The 23,358-nt window shown below is 37.2% G+C and overlaps 1 long non-coding RNA gene across 1 annotated transcript; it reads right to left on the reverse strand.

Moving 5' to 3' along the window:
• Positions 1 to 149: 149 nt before the first annotated feature.
• LOC122742629 lies at positions 150 to 17,412 on the reverse strand. Its single transcript, XR_006354941.1, has 3 exons — positions 17,291 to 17,412; positions 9,949 to 10,006; positions 150 to 242 (listed from the first exon to the last, which is right to left on the reverse strand). It is a non-coding gene; the product is annotated as an uncharacterized LOC122742629 (long non-coding RNA).
• Between the last annotated feature and the right edge of the window lie 5,946 nt (positions 17,413 to 23,358).

Consider the following 23,358-nt stretch of genomic DNA (forward strand, 5'->3'; position numbering starts at 1 on the left):
GACAAGGTACCAAAGATTTGAAAGGAAAAGAAAAAGTGTCACCAGATCAAATGACTGTTACAACTGCTGGTGTTTATAGAAGAACCTGGGTTAGAGTTATCAGTAAAAATACAAATAGTGATAAGATAACTAGGGACATTTTCAGATTACCTAGTTATAATTCTCCTTGAAGTCTGGTAGTTGCCAAAGTCCATAAACCGTTCTTATATAGTCCTGCTGAAGTTAATGTCTCATGGCCAGGCCTGAAAGGGAATAGTATTGTTCTACTTCCAGGAAATGTGATTGCATATATGTAAATCTGTTGGATAACATGAACAGATATTTCCAGCACTTTACTAAAATAGACATGCATTTCATTTTTGCTAGCCGGGAGGTGGACAAGGAGAATCACCAGTTAGTAATGGTGTCCTACAAGACAGATAATATTCTTAAAATCAGAGAATATTGGGGCAGAATGAAACCTTAAAGATGGTCCAGTTCCCTCCTCCCATCTACCCCCACCATTCCATACATGAGAAAAAGTTAAGGCCCAAAGAGAACTAGCCAAGGTCATGATTGGTAGAACTAGAATTAGAACACAGTTCTTCCCATTCTTAGTTCAGTGTTCTTTTCCTACACTAATCAATAATTACAACAATAACAATAAATAACTGATGTTTAAATAGATTTGCAAAGGTCTTGATACCATCTCAATTATCACAACAACTCTGTAGGGTAGGTAATATAGATATTACTACTCTTATTTTACAAATAAAGAAATTAAAGTTCAGGTAAGTTAAGTGTCCAGTTGCCAAGAGTCACATAGGTAACAAGTAGTAGAGATGGGATTTGAACACAACTATTTCCTGACTCCAAGCCCTGTACTCCACTCCACCATGCTGTGTGCCCTCACCAGAGGACCACAATGTATCAACCTTTCCTTTTTACGCTCTTTGAAGGTTTGGTGCTTTTATCATAATGAATGTTTGATGAATGAATGAATAAAGTTTGCCCTCTATGGATCATAAAATTCTTCAGTTATCACAAGAGAGAATGATCATAGGCATGCAGAGTAACCATACTTCATTCCATAGAATATAATTTTCCTACCCAGAAGGAGAATAGAATAGAATACTGGAGACTGTATTCTCCTGCACTGTAAGGCTGGAGATATAGACTCAATCATGTCTCTGCCTCTGGGTATTTTAACCTCCTTATATCTAGGTAGGGCTGCTAGGTGAGGCAATAGATAAAGCACTGGGCCTGGAGTCAAAAAGACTCATCTTTCCAAGTTCAAATCTGGCCTTAGACATTTGCTAGCTGTGTGATCTTAGGTAAGCCATTTAATTCTGTTTGCCTAGGTTCCTCACCTGTAAAAGGAGTTGAAGAAGGAAATGGCAAACCATTTCAGTATTTTTGCCAAGAAAACCCCAAATGAGGTCATTAAGAGTCAGACATGATTGAAAAATGACTGACTGAAATGTGTAAAATGAGAGGTTGGAAGATGCTCTCTAAAGTTCCTTCTTGGGAGGCAGCTAGGTGACACAGTGAATAAAGCACTGGCCCTGGATTCAGGAGGACCTGAGTTTAAATCCTGCTTCATACATTTGACACTAGCTGTGTGATCCTGGGCAAGTCACTTAACCCTCATTGCCCCGCAAAATAAAAAACAGATATAAAGTTCCTTCTTGTTCTGTCATTTTATGATTCCAAATCAGAACTGCTCTTACATATACACAATCCTTGTGTTTGCTTGAATACAAATGAAGGATAAGCTAAGACTTGACAACTCATTGTAAATATTGAATATTCACTAAGTATTTATTAAGTACCTTCTTTATACAAAGCACTATACTAGGCTGGGTAATAAAAAGACAAAAACAAAGCAGTCTCTGTCCTTAAGGAGCATACATGATAATGGATCCAAAATGTACACAGGTAGCTTAAATACAAAGTATGTGCAAAATAATAGGGGAAAAGAGTACTAATACTTGGGGGGGGGCGGAATCATGAAGAGTTTTATTTAGAAGGTAGTGAGAAGAGAAAGGGATATAATAAGTAGAGTTAATTTGACTGGAACATAGTGGGGGGGGGGAGAATAATAAGTGAGAGGGACTAATATCTAATCAGCCTGGAAATCTAGGCCTGAGCTAGAGTATAAAAGGCTTTAAATGCCAAGTTAAGGGATTTGTATTTTATCCTACAGCCAATAGGGAGCCACTAAAGTTTCTTAAAGAGGGGAGTAACATAGCCAAATCTGTGCTTTAGTGCAATCAATTTGGATCCTGTGTGGAGGACAGATGGGAGAGGGGAGAGACTAGAAGCAGACTATAATGGTTCAGATCAAGGTTATAAAAGCTTTAACTGGGGTAGCTGCTTTATAAATGGAGAGAAGGAATGGATGCAAAAGATGTGGTTGTAGAATTAACAAGACTTTGCAACTAATTAGATAATAGAAGTTGAGAGGGTTGGAAGACTTGAGCTTGGGAACCTTGATTCCTGAAGGATGGCATTGCCCTCCACAGAAAAACAGAGTTAGGTGAATATGGGTTAGTTTAAAGAGAAAGGTAATGAGCTCCATTTGATACATGCTGATTCTGAATCATTTAGGGCAAGAAATAACTCTTACTGATTGTTCTTAGATTCTTTGTTAATCCATTTACTACATAACATTTGTCTACTATACTGATAAACATCACAGGATATTAGATTTCATTAGAAAGGTGTTGCTTTTTAAAAGAAGAGCTAACAAACCAGAAAACAGACAATCTTAATTTATTGCTCTTTTAATAACACTAATACCTCCAAGGAAGACTACTATCTCCTAATGTTTATTTGAACTGTTCAGTAAAGAAAACATTAGGATTCAAGTAAGTCAAGACAAAATGTATAATTCTTCTTTTGCCCTCCCAGGAGTTGGCACCAGTCCCATCTGTGCACTAGCAAGTTCCTAAATTCCATCAATTCAGGAAGTGAGAAATTCTTCTTTCCTTAGCTCTATTACATAAGGTCCTATATTTCGATATATCTAACGTAGCACAAAGAGGTACAGTTGGGTTGAGGCCACTGAGTTAAGCTCACTGGGCTGGTGACTTATACCACTTCCTGTCTTTTATCCAAGCCATTGTGGTTTGTCTAGGTTAAGTTTTGGGGAAACTACAAATCCCCTCAGGGGACTATACTCCCTATTCTCACTGTCATTGGATCATAACCCGCACTCTAGCACTCCCAGGGAAAGTTGCTACTTATAGTAATAATCATGGCTCAAAAATATAAGACAATGGTTCTTAACTTGAGGTCTCAACATTTTTAAAAATTTTATAATTATATTTCAATATAATTGGTTTCCTTTGCATTTTATTTTATGCATTTAAAAGTACTATTTTGAGGACTCCACAGACTTCAAACTTCCCAATATATAAAAAAGGTTAAGATTCCATTGTTTAAGGGTCTTCTCAAAAAGATAAATACCTACTACCCGACATGAACACAGTAGGAAATTGTTTATTATTGTACAGAAAGCAATGTTAAATTGCAGTGGGCATTAATAGACTGATTTAAACAGGTTTCAGTAACTTAACTTATAACTACAGATATAATTAGGAAACTGATCATTAGGCTTCATCAAAATATAACAGTTATAAAATGTCTAATTAGTAGTTTTGTACATTTCATCTCTGCTCTAGACATTGCCTGATTAAATAACCAAATTATATTTCCTTTCTGGTAGCCTTTCTTTCTGATGCTGTGCTGGTAGATACTACTCTATCAGCATTCACAAGCCTTTTAGGACTTTTCAATATAAAGAAACACAAGACCAGAGGTGAAGACAGCCAGTGGCCTCTGCTACAAGCCCACCTAGTTTAGTCCACATTGCACAATGGGGAGCTGTGGCATGGCTGCCATTAGATCAATTGAGAGAACAATGATGCTTTTCTACCCTTCACTGGAATTACATATTGTCCTCCAAAACAGGAACCAAAGAAAATGTCATCTAGAAATTGTCTTCTCTTTGAAAAGGACCTTAGTTCTCAGCTTTTTCAGCTCATCAGTCAATCAAGGGACTTTATCTTTGAGTCATACATGGCCAGAAGTTGACACCCAAAATTATGGAATGGTAACTGCATATGCTCTAGAGAAAAGGGGATGAAGAAGCCCAATACCATAATGAAAAACGAGAATTCCAGTTCTAACCTCATGTCCCCCCAAGTCTGGAAAAGTTCCCTGAAGGCCAGTCCTGTAAATGTTGGGTATTGCAAAAGTGGAGGGAGATATAACTCCTGCTAGCTTGAGAGACCATTAGGTCAATAATACTGCATACCTGTGTAGGTGGACAGAGATTTTTGAGATACATTGGAGAGAAAAGTGGAGAAGTTGAGAAAGGCAAACACAAACTATTTTAATGGCAAATGAGACTTTCTGGAACCATAGACATTCTGTGAAGCTGGCCCCTGACACTTTCTTTGGCTTCCAGCTATTATAACTCTACAGATTGCTAAGAATGAACTCTTTGAAGAGCTTTTTGACAAAGAAAGGGCAATTTGGCCCCACAACTCCTGACCAAAATTCTCTCATCTCACATCTTTCTTTCCTCTCAGTTGTCAAAATCTTAAGTACTGGTTGCTTGCAGTGCAGTAGTACTTGGTTGGCAAAACAAAGCTGTATTAATGGTGTCTTTAAAAGGAGATCAAACTCTGTTACTAACACCATTAATCTTCACAGTATTCCTGCTTTGGGAGAAAGCAAGAATTATCACCTCCATTTTCACAGAAGGAAACATTCTGGTAGAGGGAAAAGAATTAATTTTCCCAAGTCTAGTACAGTATTAGTCCTTACCTTTTTATTGGGCAAACTGTAAAACCCAGAAGAGAAGATTACTAAGTATTAGTCTTTTTCTTTAGCTGCCTCAATTCCCTTTCCTCATAATCATAAAAAAAATGTTTTTATCTTATTTTTTGTTCTGGGACTTAGCACAATGCCTGCCACATACTTTATGGTTAATAAATGCTCCTTATCTTACTTATATACATAAATGGACACATGAAGTCTTTCCTACAGAAATTTTCTTTTCCCCCTGAAACTCTTCCCTCTTCCAACCATTCTTATTACTATCCATTGCTATCCTCTTAGTCACCCAGGCTCACGATTTCTGTGTCATCCCCAACTCTCAATTACTGCACATATCCAATGCATTACCACATCTTGTCATTTCGACCCTCACAACAATTCTCCCAAATGTTCCCTTTTCTCGACTCACACAGCCACCAACCTAGTTCAGACCTTCATCACTTCATCCCTATACTATTACAATAGCCTTTGGACTGGTTTGCCTCCCCTTCATGAGTTGCCCCACTCCAATTTTTTTTTTTTAAATGATAAATCAAAAGAAAAACACCATGGAGGATATTTCATTTTTGTTTCTATAGTTCCAGATCTATGCATAGTGACCTCATTGATTACATTCCTAATCCACATACATTTGAAAAACAGTAGGACATATTGGATACCATTTTGTAATCTATAGAAGGTATATTGGCTTCTTTTACGGATTTCCAGACCCTTTGTAATAACTCTAGAAGCCTATAAATTGTGAAACATGGTATTATGTGTGGTATTATGAATGCTAGATTTTGGGAGATAAAGTTTAGATAAGACACGATCTCTGCTACCACACATTTTACATTCTACAAACAGGGAAATCACTGACCAATTTAGATTTTTCTTTAAAAAAATTATACAAATTGAATAATTGGAAGTTATGATATATGACCAAATATATAGAATACAAAATAATAATACATGATAAGTAGATAAGAGAAGTACAAAATTATGTGTGACATATTAAAGGGAAAAAGTCAGATTTGAACATCAACTTCAGATTAAATAGTTAATTTCTTGTTATGACTTCACTCTGTAAAACCTTCCAAAAGTTCTTAGGGAATTAAATCTTTATTTCAAAACTAAGTTTCAAAATCTGAAAAACAAAAAAGCAGAAAGGCAGTTCTCTAGCAAAGAGAAGACTATTTGAGTGTTAATGAGTGGTGATAACTTATTCTGATAATTCAAGTGAAAAACAGGAGGTTAAAAGACATTTACACAGGTAAATCTGAATAGGGACAGTATATCTACTCCCATTTCTCCCTTTTCTTATGCCTTAGACTTTCTTTTCTTCCTTCTACTCTCATTTCTCTTGTTGATCTTTGTCTTCCTTCTCTCCTCTTTCTTGCCTCTTCCACATATTTTCTTTTTTTTCTCCTTCAGGTCATTCCCTCCTCCCAAAATAACCTGGTACCATACATAGACACACAAATACACATGCAGGTGAATTGCGCTAACTACATATAATGATATGGTCTATATTAATTTTAGAAATAGATCAGTGAAATTCTATTTTCTTTCTCTCAAAACAACAATTTTGACTGGGTTTTGGACCTTTTTTGTTTTGGTGGGGGTGGGGCTTGCATAGGAGATAGCATTGTATATAGTATAGTGGTATCAAACTCAAATAGAAATAAGGAGTAGTAATCCATACATAAGGATCCCTGAAGGCCATATATTAACAGTTTAAAAATATGTTATCTATGTTTTATTGTATTTTAATTTACTTTGTTAAATATTTCCCAATTATAATTTATCTGTTTGGACCACCCTTGGTGAGGGGGAGGGGTTATGCCTCCTGTTTGACACCTCTGGTATAATGAATAGAGATAGAGCCTCTAAATTAAGAAGATCTGTGTTCAAATCCTATCTCTTACACCCACCTGATCTGTGACCCTGGACAAGTCATTTAACTTCTTAGTGTTCTAAGCAACCACCTAAGACCATTAAATTGCAGAAAAGTTGCTGATATAAATTGGTATAGCAAGTTTCTTCATCCAGGTGATCCCTATACCAGTGAAATCACGGGTCCACTTGCCCATGATTCTTGATTGGTCTTATTTATGTTGATCACTGGCCATGATATACACACACACATACACTCATATTGTCGTTCTTTGTCCTTTGTCCTTTTTTGTTTGTTTGTTTGGGCGGGGCAATGAGGGTTAAGTGACATGCCCAGGGTCATGTAGCCAGTAAGTGTCAAGTGTCTGAGGCCAGATTTGAACTCAAGTACTTCTGAATCAAGGACCGGTGTTTTATCCACTTCGCCACCTAGTTGTCCCCATTGTTCTTTGTTCTTGAAGAGGACCATGACATCAGGGTGATGTCATGACTTGCATTGAATTGGATTTAAGCGAGAGGGTTGTGTAAGGTCACCAATCTCACTCTTCCCTCCAGTGTCACCTGGATCCTTTGGCAAAATATATATCAGGACAATTAGAGATGGCCCCGGATGTTTAGGGCAATTGAGGTTAAGTGATTTACCCAGGGTCACACAGCTAGTAAGTGTCTGAGGTGAAATTTTATACATATATACATACACATATACATATATATATATGTGCATGTATATGTACATATGTATACATATGTACATGTGTGTGCCTGTGTGTGTGTGTGTGTGTGTATATATATATATATATATATATATATATATATATATATACCTTTTTTATCAACAGGATAAAAAAGTCACTATTTAAGCCTTAAGGATATGACTCTGGCTGGGAATACCTTATTTAAAAGAAAGGAGAAGTAAACAGGGGTGGGGTAGCATTGTGTGAGGTAGCATGTGGGTGTGAGGGTGTTGGGTGTGGTGACATGTGCCTATAATCTCGGTTACTGAGAGAGGCTGAAGCTTGGTGGTTTGCTTGAGTTCAAGAGTTCTGAGGGGCTGTAGGGCTAAAGCCTAAGCTGGTCTACCTTCTAAGTCTTACACTTGTATGGTGAGCCCCACAGAGCAAGGGGCCAACTAGGCTGCATAAGAAGGGCTTTGGGGCCCTAGGGACCTAGACCAGGTCAGAAACAGTGCAGCTCAAAGCTACTCTGCCAAAAAGTAGTGGAACTGGGTCCATGAGTGGCTACTGGACTTCAATGCTGGGTTGGAAACCTAGTTTAAAAAAAAAAAAAAGGAAATTGAGGTATCAGAGGGATGAGGCATGGGAAGAGCTTTTTAGGTGAGGAAAAACAGAAATAGAAACCAGAGTCATTTTCTCATCAGAGTATAGTATACAGACTACATGACCAGAAAGAGGAAGTAGATGAGGAAATTAGAATGAGTGCTAGAGCACTCTCTCAGCCAATAGCAGAGCAACAACTTCTTGACCTGACTCAAAGATCATTTCATTGTTCCAAAGGGGGCCAACAAGGGGAGATTCTACTCTGAATCTGATTGTCACTAATAGGGCAGACTTGGTTGTTGGGGTAGAAATGATGGGAACATTAAGAGGAATTGACCATTCCTTCATTCCCCTTTATTGCTAGGGTTTTACTTCCTTCTTTATAAGAAAGACAATCTGACAGCCACTAATCTTTATTTATGTGATTAATGTTGATGAAAGTAAAGATTTGGAGAGAAGTTTGGCCTTCAGTGAGGCTAAGCCATGGGGAAGAAAGCAGATATAACTTCATCTGCATCAAGCAATGGTCCTATCATTTGGGGACAGAGAGAAGAAAGTCATGCATAGTCTGACATACACCTCGAGTTTTTAAGAGAATAGATACGAAAGAGTTCATAGAAAGTATAGGTAGCATTCCATGGAATAAAATTCAATGAAGGGAGTTAGTCTGATAGGAATGAGAAACTCTCAAGAATGAAATTTTGAAGACAGAAAGGGAAAGAATTCCAATGAAGGGGGAAAATGGGAGTTGTCTGAAGAGACTAATATGGATGGAGAAGGAAATTCACCAACCAACTTACTTCAATTTTAAAAGGATAAATAAACAAGATAGAAACAAGGTGGGTAACAAAGGATGAATATAAGTGTGCCATGACTGTAAAACTTAGTGGCATGAGTGTTAAAACTCAGAAGGAGCTGAGTTGGTGAGTAAAGGTAAAGAGAAGAGTTAGGTTGGTTTGTTTGGATTTTTTTTAAACTACATTGTGGGAAAGAGGAAATTCAAAAAAGTGATAGGATTATTGAGGTAGATAGAGTTACTGTCTATTCTTTCCCCCTATAGCTCAGCCTCCTTGAAGGCCAATCTTTTCTCTCAAACTTTATTTGTGTCAGCATTAATCACATACATAAAAATTAGTAGTCATCAAATTGCCTTTCCCACAAAAAGTGCACTAAAACAATAACAGGGAAAGGATAATGAGAAAAGGAGGGAGGGAATGGGAGAAGAGAGGGAATAGTTCATTTGGATAGGAATAAACCAGTACTAGAACTGCCAACTGCAGAGACAGAAACAGCTTCAGCTCCTGAGTCCAATATTCCCAAAGAATAAAGTATCATTCATCAGTTTAATAGGGACATGAGGTATTCTGTGTCAGGCCCAACTCAGGATGGGTCCAGTGGATAAGGCTCAGGATCAGAATAAAATGAGATACTGCTAGACCTTTTAACTTTTAATTAAGGACAGTTTACTTAACAAATGCATGGAAAGGATGTTTAGCAAGGATCCAGCATTGATTTGGTTAGTTCCTATGCCTCCACATTTGCCATGATGGTGTGCCCAGTCAGAAGCAAAGGTTCAGCTTTTAAGAGTCCTCGACTTTTCATGCACTTCATGAACTTTTGCTGTAACCAGAAAGCTTTGTCAATAATTCAAGTCTTAGTTATCTGGACCAATAAAATATGATTTCTTTTAGGTAAAACCTAGCCTAGCCTACATGGTGAGGACTTAGTAGATGTTGCTTCTACTACATAAACTTTAAGTCAGGCCCACCTTCACAGGTAAGTGAGGAAAAATGAACGATTTCCCTGGGCTTTCCTATAATTTTACTGGTATTTTCATTATTCCCAGTCTGAAAGAGGTAGGAGTTGGGGAGTTAATAAAGATGACCTTTCATCCTTAGCTTTTGATTCCCAATATCTGCTAATTTGGACATGAGGGATCAGTCCCACTTGACCCTGACCTCCTTCTTACCCAATTGGTGGGGCTTCTGTTTCCAGTGTCTCTCTCCCAAAATCTTCTACAAACAGTCCTAGAAATTTAAGTTCAAAGACAACATTAACTGGTGAACTCTGGGACAGCATTTACTTGAGCATGCCCATAGCAACAGAAATCACAAAATAGGTACAACAAATCCATGGGTACTGATGAAGTCACACAGAGGGTATTGAGTGAGGAGAATGGCGGGGAGAGCTTGGAACAAAATCTGGAAGTACACATATAGTTAAATGAAATGGTATGGATGATGAGCTAGCAAAGGAGACTAAGAAAAGGAACAGGAAGATAAGGAATAGAGAGAGCAGTATCATGAAAACTCAGGGAAAAGAAAGTACTTAGAGAAGGGTGGTGTGCAGTGTTAAATGTAGAAAAGAGATTTAGAAAGATGAAGACTGAGAAAAGATTTGGCATTGAGAGCAATTATAACTTTGGAGAGAGCAGTTTCAGCTCGGTGATGAGGTCAGAAGCCAGAGTGCCAAGAATTGAAGAGTGAAGGACATGTAAGTAGAAGCCATGGGTGGAGTTTTCTTTTTTAAGCAAAAAAAGAAAGTTGAAGTTACTTTTTATAGAAATTTGGCTGTGGAAGGGAAGAGAAATATGAGATGGCTAGTCAAAATCTAGGAGAAGCTGTGGTTACCAAGAATTGGTATAGCTTTATCAAGAAGAGTTCAGGCCAGACAAAACTTATTTCCTTTTTGGGGGGGGTGGGGCGGTAGTCACTATATTGCTAGATTAGAGGAATGATGTAGATTAGTTTATATTTTAGCAAAGCAATTTGGTACCTGTAGACCAGGGAAAGGCTTTTCCCAAAGAGGCTTGGACTCTGGAATAAAGCAGAGGCTAGATTCATCCTGGCAGTGTCCTGACCCCCAAGAGGTGGGAATCAGGCTTTTCTTGCTCTGACATATTTTTCCACTAATAGAAATATCCATTATAATTGCCATTATAATTATAAAAATACCCATTATAACTGCCAGGTAGGTAAAGACAATTTTATAAGATCACTGAACAGTTATTTCACATTCACTTCAAAATGGCAATATTTGAGAAACTGAAAAAGTCCAGATCTTCTAAATAGCAGGAATGACCCCATGGTCCTTTCAGGTGCAGAATCCTCCTGATAGTGGTGCCCTTCTCTTCTGAGAAGCTATTAGGGAAATATATATACTTCAAACCAGCATCCAAATCAGAAATTTTCAAATTCACAAAGCACCCAAGGGTAGAAATGTTGATCTTTCAGGATTACTGTTCAGTCACATATGCTGGACTCAGAGTAGTCAATCCTTAATGATTTAAGGTCAACTTGGCAGCTCCAGGTATTATGTACTATTGAGCATATTTATCAGTGACTTGGATAAATGTACAGATATGAAATGTTTTTCAAATCTACAGATGACACAAAGCTGGAAGGCATAGTTAACACACTGGCTGACAGGTTTCAAAAAGATCTTCAAACTTGGGGTTTAATTCAATAAGATGAAACTTGATGGGTATAAATATAAAAATGCCTTCAAAAATTCAACTGCACTAGTGTAAGAAGGGACAGGTATAGTTAGACAGCACTTTAGAAATGACATGAGAATTTTGGTGGACAGTAAGGTCAATACGAATCAGCAGTGTGATATGGTAAGTCAAAAAAGTGAACATTATATGAGGCCACGTTGAGAGGCATGGCTTCCCAGAATTAGGAGGTGCTTAAATGCTGTGCTTATATCATTTCTGGAACATTGTGTCCAATTCTGGGCAACCCAATTTAAGCAGGGCATTAATAAACAATAATGTATCCAGAATAGGCCAATGAGGGTGGTGATAAAAGGTCTTGCATCCATATCAGTTCAAGGAACAGAGGGAAAACAGAAGAATTAGGGGAGCTATATACAAGTATTTGAGGGGTTGTCACAGTTGAGGGATTACATTTCTTCTGCAGAGAGCAGACCCAAGAGCAATGAGTAGAACCTGACAAAGGGGCAAATTTAAGACTTGATGTTAGAGTTGTGCAAAAGTGAAATGGGATGCCTCTGGAAGTAAAGGGTTCTTCCTCACTGGAGGGCTTCAGGCTAAGGGGAAAGGGAAGGGAAGGAAAATATAGTGCTTACTACACACCAGGCACTGTGCTAAGTATTTTACAAACATTCTCATTTGGTATTTATAACAACCCAGTGAGGTGGGTGCTGTTTTTATTTCCATTTTGCAATTGAAGAAACTGAGGTAAACAAAGGTTAAGGGTCACACAGCTAGTTAGAGTCTGAGACTGGATTTGAATTCAGGTCTTCCTGACTCCAGGCCCAGTTCTCTAACCACTGTGCCATTTAGTTGCCTGACCAAGCAGATAAATGATGACTTGTCTACATTATAATCAGGGATTCCTTTTTGACTATAGGTTAGAGTAGGTGACCTATAAGGTCTTTTCCAGAAGATTTAGAAATTTCCAGTGGTCTTTTACTGCCCCTATCCTTCAGGCATTTAAGGCCCTTCCCAGTCTGACACCAAAATACCATTCCATGCTTATTCCCGATTACTAGGCGTCACACACCATTGTCCAAACTGGCCTGTGTGATGTTCTTCACATATGATGTTCCATTGCCCATGCTCGTGCTCTTACACAGACTGTCCTCCATGCCTGCAATGCACTCCCTCTTTACCTCTGCCTTGTAGAATCTCTAGTCTTCTTCAAAGCTCAGCTCATGAGCCACCACCTTCATGTAGTTTTTCCTCTGGTACTCCCAGCTTCTAGAAGCTCCTCTGTATACATTGTCTTATGTTATGTGTATTTATGAATATGTGTATGTATATATAAATATGCAATATATGTATATACAGAATATGCACATATAAACATGCACATACACATAAATATTTATATATACACATATGTAAGTGTGTATAAATATATATGTATATATTCTTACCCCCACTAGAATATAAGTTCCTTGAGGCCAGGAATGAGTTCATTTTTGTCTTTGAACATCCAGTATCTAGCATAGTGCCCAGAACATAGTGGGTGCTTAATGAATCCTTGTTTCCTTCTTTGCTAAAATTCTATGATTCTATTACTCTGAGATTTCTGGAAAATAATTATATCAATTTATTGCATTAAAATTAAGATATTCATATCAATGCTAATATAAAAGAAAATCCTATAGGTGTATATGTGTATATACACACATACATACATCTATATATACAAATATCTATATCTATCTATCTATATATATATCTTCATATGATAAATAATGGTAATGGGACATAATCCTTGGAGTCAAGAAGATCTGTTTGAGGCAGCTATATGGTGCATTGGACATGGAGTCAGAAAGACATGAGTTCAAATCCAGCTTCAGATACTTTACTAGCTGTGTGACCCTGGGCAAGTCATTTAACTTCTCAGTTTCCTCATCTGTAAAATTGGTATAAAAAAAAAAACCACCTACTTCCTAAGGTTGTTATGAGGATAAACTGAGATTATATTTGTAGAGTGCTTTGAAAACCTTAAAGTATTATATAAATGCTAACTGTTACTACTACTATGACTACTACTACTACTACTACCACCACCACCACCACCGCCACCCCCCACTACTACCACTACCACCACCAACACCACCACTACTACTACTACTACTACTATTACACTACCACCACCACCATGACTACTACTCTTAGTGCCCCAGGAAACAATTTAAGACTGAGTTGCAGAGTAAGCAGTGGTCTGCACTGGTAGATTGGTAGGAGTTCCTTACCTGTTAGCTTCTGATACCCATAAAATCACAGGTTCAATTAATAAAAAGAATTGTAAAGAAAATTATGACTCAAAGTAAGATTGTTTTCTCAAAGGCAGTTCACTTTTTCTTCATGTTTCCTAATAGGTATTCCAGGCTCTCCTGCACTGGGCAGAAGTCAACTTGTGAGTGTGGTAAGAATGACTTTCATTTGCAATGTGTATTGTGTGTTTTCCTTTTTTAATACCTTTAGGACTTTTTAGATAATGGTTTGCAGTTTTGAAAGACTCTTGTACTTGAACAGATCCTGATCCCAACAATATGGTGACTGCCTAGTCTAAGCCATACATATCTTCCCCTCCCTGTTTGATTCTTGACCTTAGCTGCCCAACATTCTGAAGTCTTTCCTCTTTGACACTGTAAACATTTTTACACTACAAAGGAAGTGCCAGGGTACTGGATGTGATTATAGCAACATTTTTATGTGTCACAGGGCTTTTAAGGAGCAGAGATTCGAATGGAAAATTCAAGTACTAAGGGAAGTCTGGATAATGATGTAGCAGGTGAGGCACCAGGCTGAAGCTTTGCCAAGTTAAGTTGATGTTCTGAAGATTAGGTGGTTTATACATTGATTTGGACTTTAAAACAGGGCCTAGCAGTTTAATTAAAAATCCCTGCAATCCTTCTCTCATTTCTCCCTGCTATTACCTGAAGAAGGCCATATTCTGTCAGTTTAAATAGCCACTTTTTTGTTACTGATAAAGTTTTGTTTTGGGACAATATACAAAATCATCAACTAAAGTTCACAACTAATTCACACCTAGAGTCCTAAACAAACAGTCCCTGAAAACAGGTTAAAAAAACATAAAAGAATGATTGCCACTGACAGTAATATAACCTTATACTTTAGTGATTTAACTTTAGTTTAAAATAAAGGCAAGTTAGTTTAATTTCATTAAATTAGTGCCAGAAACCACAGTCATTTTAGTAATGTTTAAATTTGAAATCAAAGTCAAACCAGTTTAGGCATATTTAAGGCTTAAAGTCTTTTTTTTTTAAAGATATTTCCCCTTCCCCTGAAGAAAAAACTCAATCTCCTAAAATAATAAAAAAAGGTGAGGAAATCCAAGAATCAGAGGGAAAAAGTATGGGGGAAGAATATGAAAGAACTGAAGTATTTAATTCCTGGGAAACATCATGTTATATACATATGTAGGTAACAGGTTAAGTTATTAACACACCTGAAATAAAAAATGGGTGTGTAAAAGAAAGTATATCCAAGCATTCTGGATTTGTTTGGAATTATGCAACAAGTTACTAAACTTTATACCATATGACTCAGTAATTTCACCACTAGACAAAAACCTAAAAAAGTTCTAATACATATAAAAATATTAATAGTATTTTTTATGGTAGCAATAAACTGGAAACAAAAGTGGGTACCTATTCATTGGGGAGTGGCTGAAAAAATACGATAGATGAATGTTCGTTTTTGCAGGGGTTAAGTGACTTGCCCAGGGTCACACAGCTAGTAAGTATCAAGTGTCTGAGGCCAGATTTGAACTCAGGTCCTCTTGAATCCAGGGCCGGTGCTTTATCCACTGCACCACCTAGCTGCCCCAGTAGATGAATGTAATGAAGTATCATTGTGCAGTAAGAAATGATGAATATATGGAATTCAGAAATACATGTAAAGATCTATATAAATTCATGCAAAATGAAATAAGCAGGGCTAAGAGAACAATAAACAGGACAACAATAACATAAATGACAAGATTATGGAGAGTAAATTTGACTAATAAAACCAATGAAGATCTTGGGGAAGAGATAATGAAACCCAACTCCTCCTTCTTAGTAGAGAAGTTTGGTAGTGGTGCTAGTGGAGATTATTACAACAGAATGTTGCTTACATTGGCAGACCAAGTTTTTGGTAAACGATGTTTTTGCTTAATTGTTGTTCTTGGCCACAGGACCAAGGTTTATTCTGGGGGTGGGGTGAGTAGGAAATGACTGAGATAAAAACAAAAGATATCAATAAAACCTGTTAGAAAAGAAAGACTAAGAAGCAAATAGATTGGGCGAGAATTCTAACTCTCATATTGGGGCAATTAAGCAGTAGTGCCTGGATATTTAAACTCAGTTCCTCTCACTCCACATCTTTCCTGTATTCATTAATAGGTAAGGGAAGACCCCCTCACAGGCATGCCATAACCCATTTATGTATGCTACAGGATGAAAGTGGTTAAGAGGCACTGACGACTAGCGATTTATCTCTGGAAAATACATAATTCTTTTCCCTCATTTTAATTGAAAGTGATCATGAATTCCCTCTTCCATTTCTCCTCCTATCAGAACAAGTTAATTTAGACCTAGCACTATGAATTTAGTAGGGTTGTCAAGTATATTTTGGTAATAAAGCAACAGATTCAACCATGACAGAGAAAAAAATAATAGGAACCTTCATTCTCCATCAAAAAGTTAAATCCTCAAAATATAGAAGGGGGTTCCAATTCTGTCCATTTTACTTATGAGAAAATTGAAGCTCAGAGAGATGAAATGACTTGGGTATAGGCCACATAGTTTATAGTGGAAAAACTAGGACCTGAACCCAGATCTACTGACAGTACATCATACCACAAGTTAGCTTGCATCTCAAAAATGGACATTAAAATTATATACTAAGGTATTTTTATGCTTTGTACATTTCCCCCAAGTAGAAGGAATTGTTAGACTCACGGAATTTTAGAGTTGGAAAGAGCTCTAGAGAGATCTAGAGAGGTTAGATAATTCAAGATCAGAAATTTGGTGATTGGCAGAACTATTCAACAGGACAGAGCAAAGAAGATAAGAAAATACGGGCTCTGATTCTGATTTGGCCACAATTATGTATGATTTTAAATAAGTCATTTCATTTCAGTGCCTCAAGCACAATATTTTAAAATGGAAACATCTGGATTCCCTTTTCCTAGAAAAAGTAACATCTGAATATTCCACACAAGAATTACAGAAGGTTCAGATTCATCCAGAACTCTTATCAACGTTTCTTCCTTAGCTCTGTTGTTATTTGAAACTCGTTCTTGAAGAGGACCATAACATCAAGGTGATGTCATGAATTGCACGGAATTGGATTTAAGTGAAGGAGGGTTGTGCGAGGTCACCAACTTTACTCTCTCCTCCAGAGCCATCTGGACAGCTAGGTGGCACAGTGGATAAAGCACCAGCCCTGGATTCAGGAGGACCTGAGTTCAAATATTACCTCAGACACTTGACACTTACTACCTGCGTGACCCTGGGCAACTCATTTACCCTCATTGCCCTGCAAAAAACAAAGAAAAAGATGTATCTATCTGTATCTATATCTATCCATCTATCTATCCGTCTATCTATCCATCTATCTATCTATCATCTATCTATGTCTATCTATCTATACAGATAGATAGATAGATAGACAGATAGATAGATATAGATAGATATAGATGGATAGATAGATATCTCAGGACAACTGAAGATGGTCCTGGATGTTTAAGGCTATTGGGGTTAAGTGACTTGCCACTGACCCTGGAGTCGAGGACCTGAGTTTAAATCTCACCTCAGACACTTACCTTAGCTCTGTTAACCAAGGTAGGAATTTACAGGTTCATGGCTTTAGAGCTAAAGATGGATTGTAGAGGCCCAAGTGCAGACTCACCAAATCACTTTCCCAGGTCTAGTATGCTATATACACTATGCCATGTTGGCTTATTTGCTAAGGGTTTGTAACTATTTTAGAAGGTAGGAAAAGCTTAGTTTATTGTTCAAGTGTCTCTGACTTCCCCTAAAAACCTCTGCTTATCATGCCACGCTATCTTGTTTGCTACTTAGAGGTTTATAATTAACTCAGAAGTCCAGGAAAAGCTTAGCTTGGCATTCAAGTTACTAGGCCTTCCTACAAATACCCTAATGTTTTAAGCTTTCTCATGACACAAATAAAATGTAACACTGTCTTTTTTCCTTAATGTTATACATTTCATTTTAACTTATACTTGAGTCCTGTCCTGATGCCTCATTATGGCTTGAATGTAAGCCTGAAATTTTTAAGGCTATGGGGATGATGAGTACCAAGCTGAAAGAATTTGATTGTGACTCTGGTGATAGATGTTACAAATGCATGTTCTCTGAAGAGTAGACTAAGCTGAGAAAGAGATTTTACTAGGTTGGCCACAGCAACTCTGAGTACTATTGGCTATGAGTGACAGTGATTGAATCCATAGATGGACTATTAATATAGGGCAGCAAGGCGGTGCAATGGATAGAGGGCCAGGTTTGGGGTCAAGAACACTCATCTCCCTGACTTCAAATCCAGCCTCAGACACTTACTAGCTATAAGACCCTGGACAAGTCATTTAACCCTGTTTGCCTCAGTTTCCTTGTCTGTAAAATGAGCTGGAGAAGGAAACAGCAAACCACTCCAGTATCTTTGCCAAGAAAACCCCAAATGAGGTCACAAAGAATCATACGTGACTGAACAACATTAATATTGACAAAATTATAGATTCTCATTTATAATGAGGCTTATTTCTCTCCTTTTCTTAGTCAGGAGAGGCCAAAAATGTCCTATTGCTTTCTGTATCCTTAGTGAAAATAGAAAATAAAACATACTATGAAGCCTTATTCCAACTGCCTTAGGTCAAGGCAAAACATAGCCACAGCACTATGTGCTAGTGCCCTATGGGCACCAAAGATTCACATCCCCCTATTAAAGGCAGAGTCGTGCAATCTGTTTTGTGAAAGTTAAGTTCAGAACAAATCCTCTGTCACCTTACAGAGATGTCAACTTTCCAAGTAGGTCTAAGTTTGGACTGTGTCCCTGTTTTTTCATGTGTTAATAATTTATATTAGGAAGTAGGAAAACAAGTCTGTTCTGGGAAGGGAGGTTCTCTCTGTAAACCAGGGAGGAAACAGCATATTGTTAAGTATGAAATGTGATTATTACATGGTAAAATGAGATTTTTCAGAACAACAACAAAAATGCCTCATCTTCTCTGCCTTGTAACATTTTAAAGTTTTAGTTTGAACATTCATTTATAAAATAAAATGTATACATATAAACTATGACTTAGCCAAATATCTGGCAAGGCAGAAATAGGGTGGAGAAGGTATTTAATAAGATGATCTATTTAGGGTGTCATCTTTCTTTTTTGTGCATTGTTTTTATGAAAGGGACTTTATTTAATGTGAAGCTTGGCTTTATGCTAACACCTACATTTAGAAGTGGAAAGAATCCTAAAGGTTATATCACTCAATACCCACTTTTTACATTTGAGGAGATACTCTGAGATTAATTGACTAGCGCAATATAAGCCATTTACTAAATAGTAATCAGTAGAGCCTAGATCTAGAACCTTGACTGGAAATATTTCCCCTATTCATATTAATAGGTAAAGGAAAAGTCTCTCACAGGTATTCTATGACCAATTTATCGCCAATATCATAATAGTCTAAGAAAAGTAAGTTTCTGCTTTTTTTAGGTTGCTTTTAATTACCCCCTACAATTCATTCAACCTTAGTTGGCTTGATGTCAGATCTTAGCACTGCTAATTTGCTGATAATTTGGGAATAGATTTTGTGTGTGTGTGTGTGTGTAGAAAGCTTGCTTTTTTGATTATCAGCTTCATTTTTGGATTCCTCAGAAATAAGCCCTTCTAAACAAGGCTATTAGATCAGGCCACTGTCCTATTCAGTAATATGTCCTGCCCCCACCTCCATCTCCTCACTTGGATCCCTTGGAGGACTGAGGTCATGCCCACCTTTACTAGTCAGATTCATACTACTATTTTACACTTGTCTGATTTTGCTTTCCATCTCCAGTTCTAACTGTGTAAACAATGTATTGATAGGCAGTTAGCAACTGAAAATAAGGTGACCTTTTTGTTCTGGGTAGTCATCTTGACACAGAAGATGTCATCAATGCTTCTCGACCATTTTCATCTGGTAGCATACATAAACTGGTCATAGGATACCAGTGAGAGAGTTCTCCCTTACCTATTAATATGAATACTAGAAAAGATTTGGAATCAGAGGGGCTGGGTTGAGATCTAGGCTCTAAGTATTATCTAGTATATGACTTACATTGGGCTAGTCAATCTCTCAGGGTGTTTCCTCAAATGTAAAAGGTAGGGATTGAATGACATGACTTTTAGGGTTCTGTCCACCTGTAAATTTACCATTCTATGATGTAGGGCTTTAAAAATAGTGATGAAGTCTTCAGAGACAAAGACAGACCCAGCTTACCAAGCTATTGCCAAGATGGAAGATATTAGGACCATAGGAATTGAAAGCATTATCACCATTATATTCAGAAGATATTAAAATACTAACAGTCCTCGAGAGCAAATGAATTATACTTAAAGACTTTCTTGTATGTTAGGTAATTCTTTGAAAAGAATAAAGTTGATTTTAATAATGGAAAGGTGATAAAAACAGTAGCAAACACTGGCATAAAAAGGTTTAGTAGAGACCCTAATGCTAGAAGTCATCCTTCCAAAGTTCCAATTGGGCACCCAAGTGGGAGCAAGATTAATGGATATGTAGGGACAAGACACAAGGCACATAGCCAGGAATGGTGCCAGGAGTAGTCTCCGACAGAGACCCAAGACCAGAGTAAGAACTCCAAGAAAACATCAATTTGCTGACAGATTGATAGGATTGGAAAGAACTATTCTGTATTATTGTTCCCAAAGAAACAGAATTTCTATATGGTTACTGGGACTTTGAGGGCAATTGGGCTCACCCAGATTACAAAACAATAATAATGGAAGATACCATCATTTCATTCAGTGGAAATTAAAATACTAATAGTCCTCAATTGCAAATGGGTTATGTTTCAAGAATTTGTATATTAAGTAATTAAAACTCACAACCACAGAAATAACATTATATATGGTACTTTTCAGGCCAGAGAACATCTTTATAGCCTGCAATGTACCAAGAATAGTACTACAGAACATATTTATTATGTCTAACTACATTCTAATAGGAGAATGCAGAATACCAACTTAGGACACTTGTTTATGTATATTTTTCTCATTGTTGTGCAGTGGGAGTAACAATTTCCTTAGATTGAAGTTGCCTTTGGAAACTTGTGGAAGGTGACTGGTAGTGTAAGGGGTAGGAAAAGAGGCAGGTGAGGAAGGGAATCTGGGTGATCAAAGGTAAAGAAGTGATCCTGTCAAGGCCACCTCTTATTCCTGGTGTGGTTATTCCACTTTATTCTTTTTCCTCCTTTCCAATTAAAAAAACAATTCAAGCCATTTATTAAGCACCTATTACTGTGGGCAAGGTACTGTGGTTGTCATTTTGAGGTACACATGATAGACTATGGCAGTGAAACAGTCCCTGCCCTCAAATTTACATTCTACTGGGGAAAACATGAACATTAATAAGTAAATGCAAAGTATACACAAGGTAATTTCAAGGAGGAGGGAGTATAACTGGTGGGAATCAGCAAAGACCTTGTGTAGGAACTGGCGGGACTATTCTCTGAAGGCAGCTATAGATTTTACAAAGCAGAGGTGGGAAGTTTTATACTTCAGATATGGGGGCCACTTTATAAAGGCAAGAAGTTGGAAAGTGGAATATCACATATAGGAAACAATTGGCAATAATAATGAATGTGTGAGTGATTTGCATACTTTATGTGTGACTACAACTGTTTTCATGATTTCTATTAAGAACTCAAAACCTGCCACTACAACCAGGATCAAGACCTTCAACTAACATAGTTATCACATTTAGTCATTCAACAAGCATTTGTTAAATGTGCACTATGTGCCAGTCTAAGCAGCATTTATTAAGTGGGTACACTGTGCCAAACCCTGGGGATATAGACATAAAAAGTCTCTGTCCTCAAGAAGCTTACATTCAATTAGAAATATTACATCCATTACATTCATACAGATTTATCTGTATGAAATTATGTTCCCTAAAACTTTTGACTATAAACAAGAAAAATTAAAGGTTTCAATTACGTTTTTTTTTTTTTAATTTAAGGTTTCAATAGTATTTGTACCCATATTTTTATTGTTCCCAGAATAAGGTGCTCCATCTCCTAACTCTAGGCATTTATTTATTTATTTATTTTTGCGGGGCAATGAGGGTTGTGATGTGTCCAGGGTCACACAGCTAGTAAGGATCAAATGTCTGAGGTCGGATTTGAACTCAGGTCCTCCTGAATCCACTGCACCACCTAGCTGCCCGACTTTAGGCATTTTCATTAGTTGTCCCCCATGCCTGGGGCACTTTCCTAATCTCTACTTCTGGCTTCTTGCAAGTTCCAGTTAAAATTCCACTTTCTACAGGAAGACTTTTTCAGTCTCCCTAAATTCTAGTGCCTTCTCTCCATTGATATTTCCAATTCATCCTATATATAACTTGTTTGTATAGTTGTTTGCATGTTGCCATTAGACTTTGAGATCCATGAAAGTAGGGACTGTCTTTTGCCTTTCTTTGTATTCTTAGCACTTAGTACAGTACCTGGCATATAGTAGGCACTTTGTGTTTACTGAATGAGTAAATATTATTTAAATATGATATCCAAGGGTCTGTTATTGGTTACCTGCTTTCTAAACTTCCACTACAATCATTTAAGCAACCAAATAAGTCTTTTCTTTTTTACTTATGAAAATATTCATTTTGATAGAGATCAAATAAGTAGGGTTGAAAATAAATTTAAAGGTGCCATGATACTTTATGACTTTAAAAAGTTGCTGTGGGCCCTCCCGTGATAAGTATCTAATGTCATCCATCCATGGTGAGTGGGGGGATGGCAGTAAAAGCAAAACTGAACTGATGGCTGTCCAACTCAATATATGAATATTCATGTGAAGGTGAACCTAATATGACACCCCCCCCCCCATATGTGTATGGTGCTAATGAAGTGAACTTGATGTAAGGAAAATATTCCTAACATTCAAAGCTATCAAGGATACCTTGAAATATAGTGGGTTTCTCCTAGCTGGAGGTCTTAAAGGAAAAGTTAGACTTTAAAAAAAAAAAATGTGTGTGGCAGTAAGGATTTTGCTGCTGTTGTTATAGGTTAGACCAGATGGCTGCAACAGTCTCTTCCAACTCTGAAATTGTGTGATCCTCCAGTATATTGCAATTGTCTTGAAAAACATGTGATTAATGAATAGAGGTCAGGGAACTAAGAGCAAACATACAGCTCAAGTCACAATTAAATATGTGTATAAAGCATTAAAGTTTTCAAAGTGCTTTCCTCACAACAATGCAAACCTATCACTGCTTCTAGAAAAACTCAAATCACATATTCTATGGGAAGAACATTATCTTTCCAATGAAAGATATAACATTTACATAATATAATCTTTTCTCCATTTCAAGTCTTTGGCAGCCAATATACACCTAGGTACTTACCTTTCTACTGCAGGAGCCTTTTTAAAAGGGGAAGGAAATTTGTTTTTAATTCTCTTTACATAACGATTTATCTTTTCACTTTTGCTTTCAGGTTATTTTTCTACATTATGACTTCTAAGATATTTGTGGATTAAATAGGATTCACCTTCCCTCTCATTTCTCAAATAATTTTATTTTGGTTTAATACATTTAACTCCCTGAAGGAATTCAGGAGTGATGCCAGAATGCAACGTTTTGGAAGAAGAAATGAGTTTGGTGG

This window comes from Dromiciops gliroides, chromosome 2 (assembly GCF_019393635.1).
Source record: "Dromiciops gliroides isolate mDroGli1 chromosome 2, mDroGli1.pri, whole genome shotgun sequence".
NCBI classification, from domain to species: Eukaryota; Metazoa; Chordata; class Mammalia; order Microbiotheria; family Microbiotheriidae; genus Dromiciops; species Dromiciops gliroides.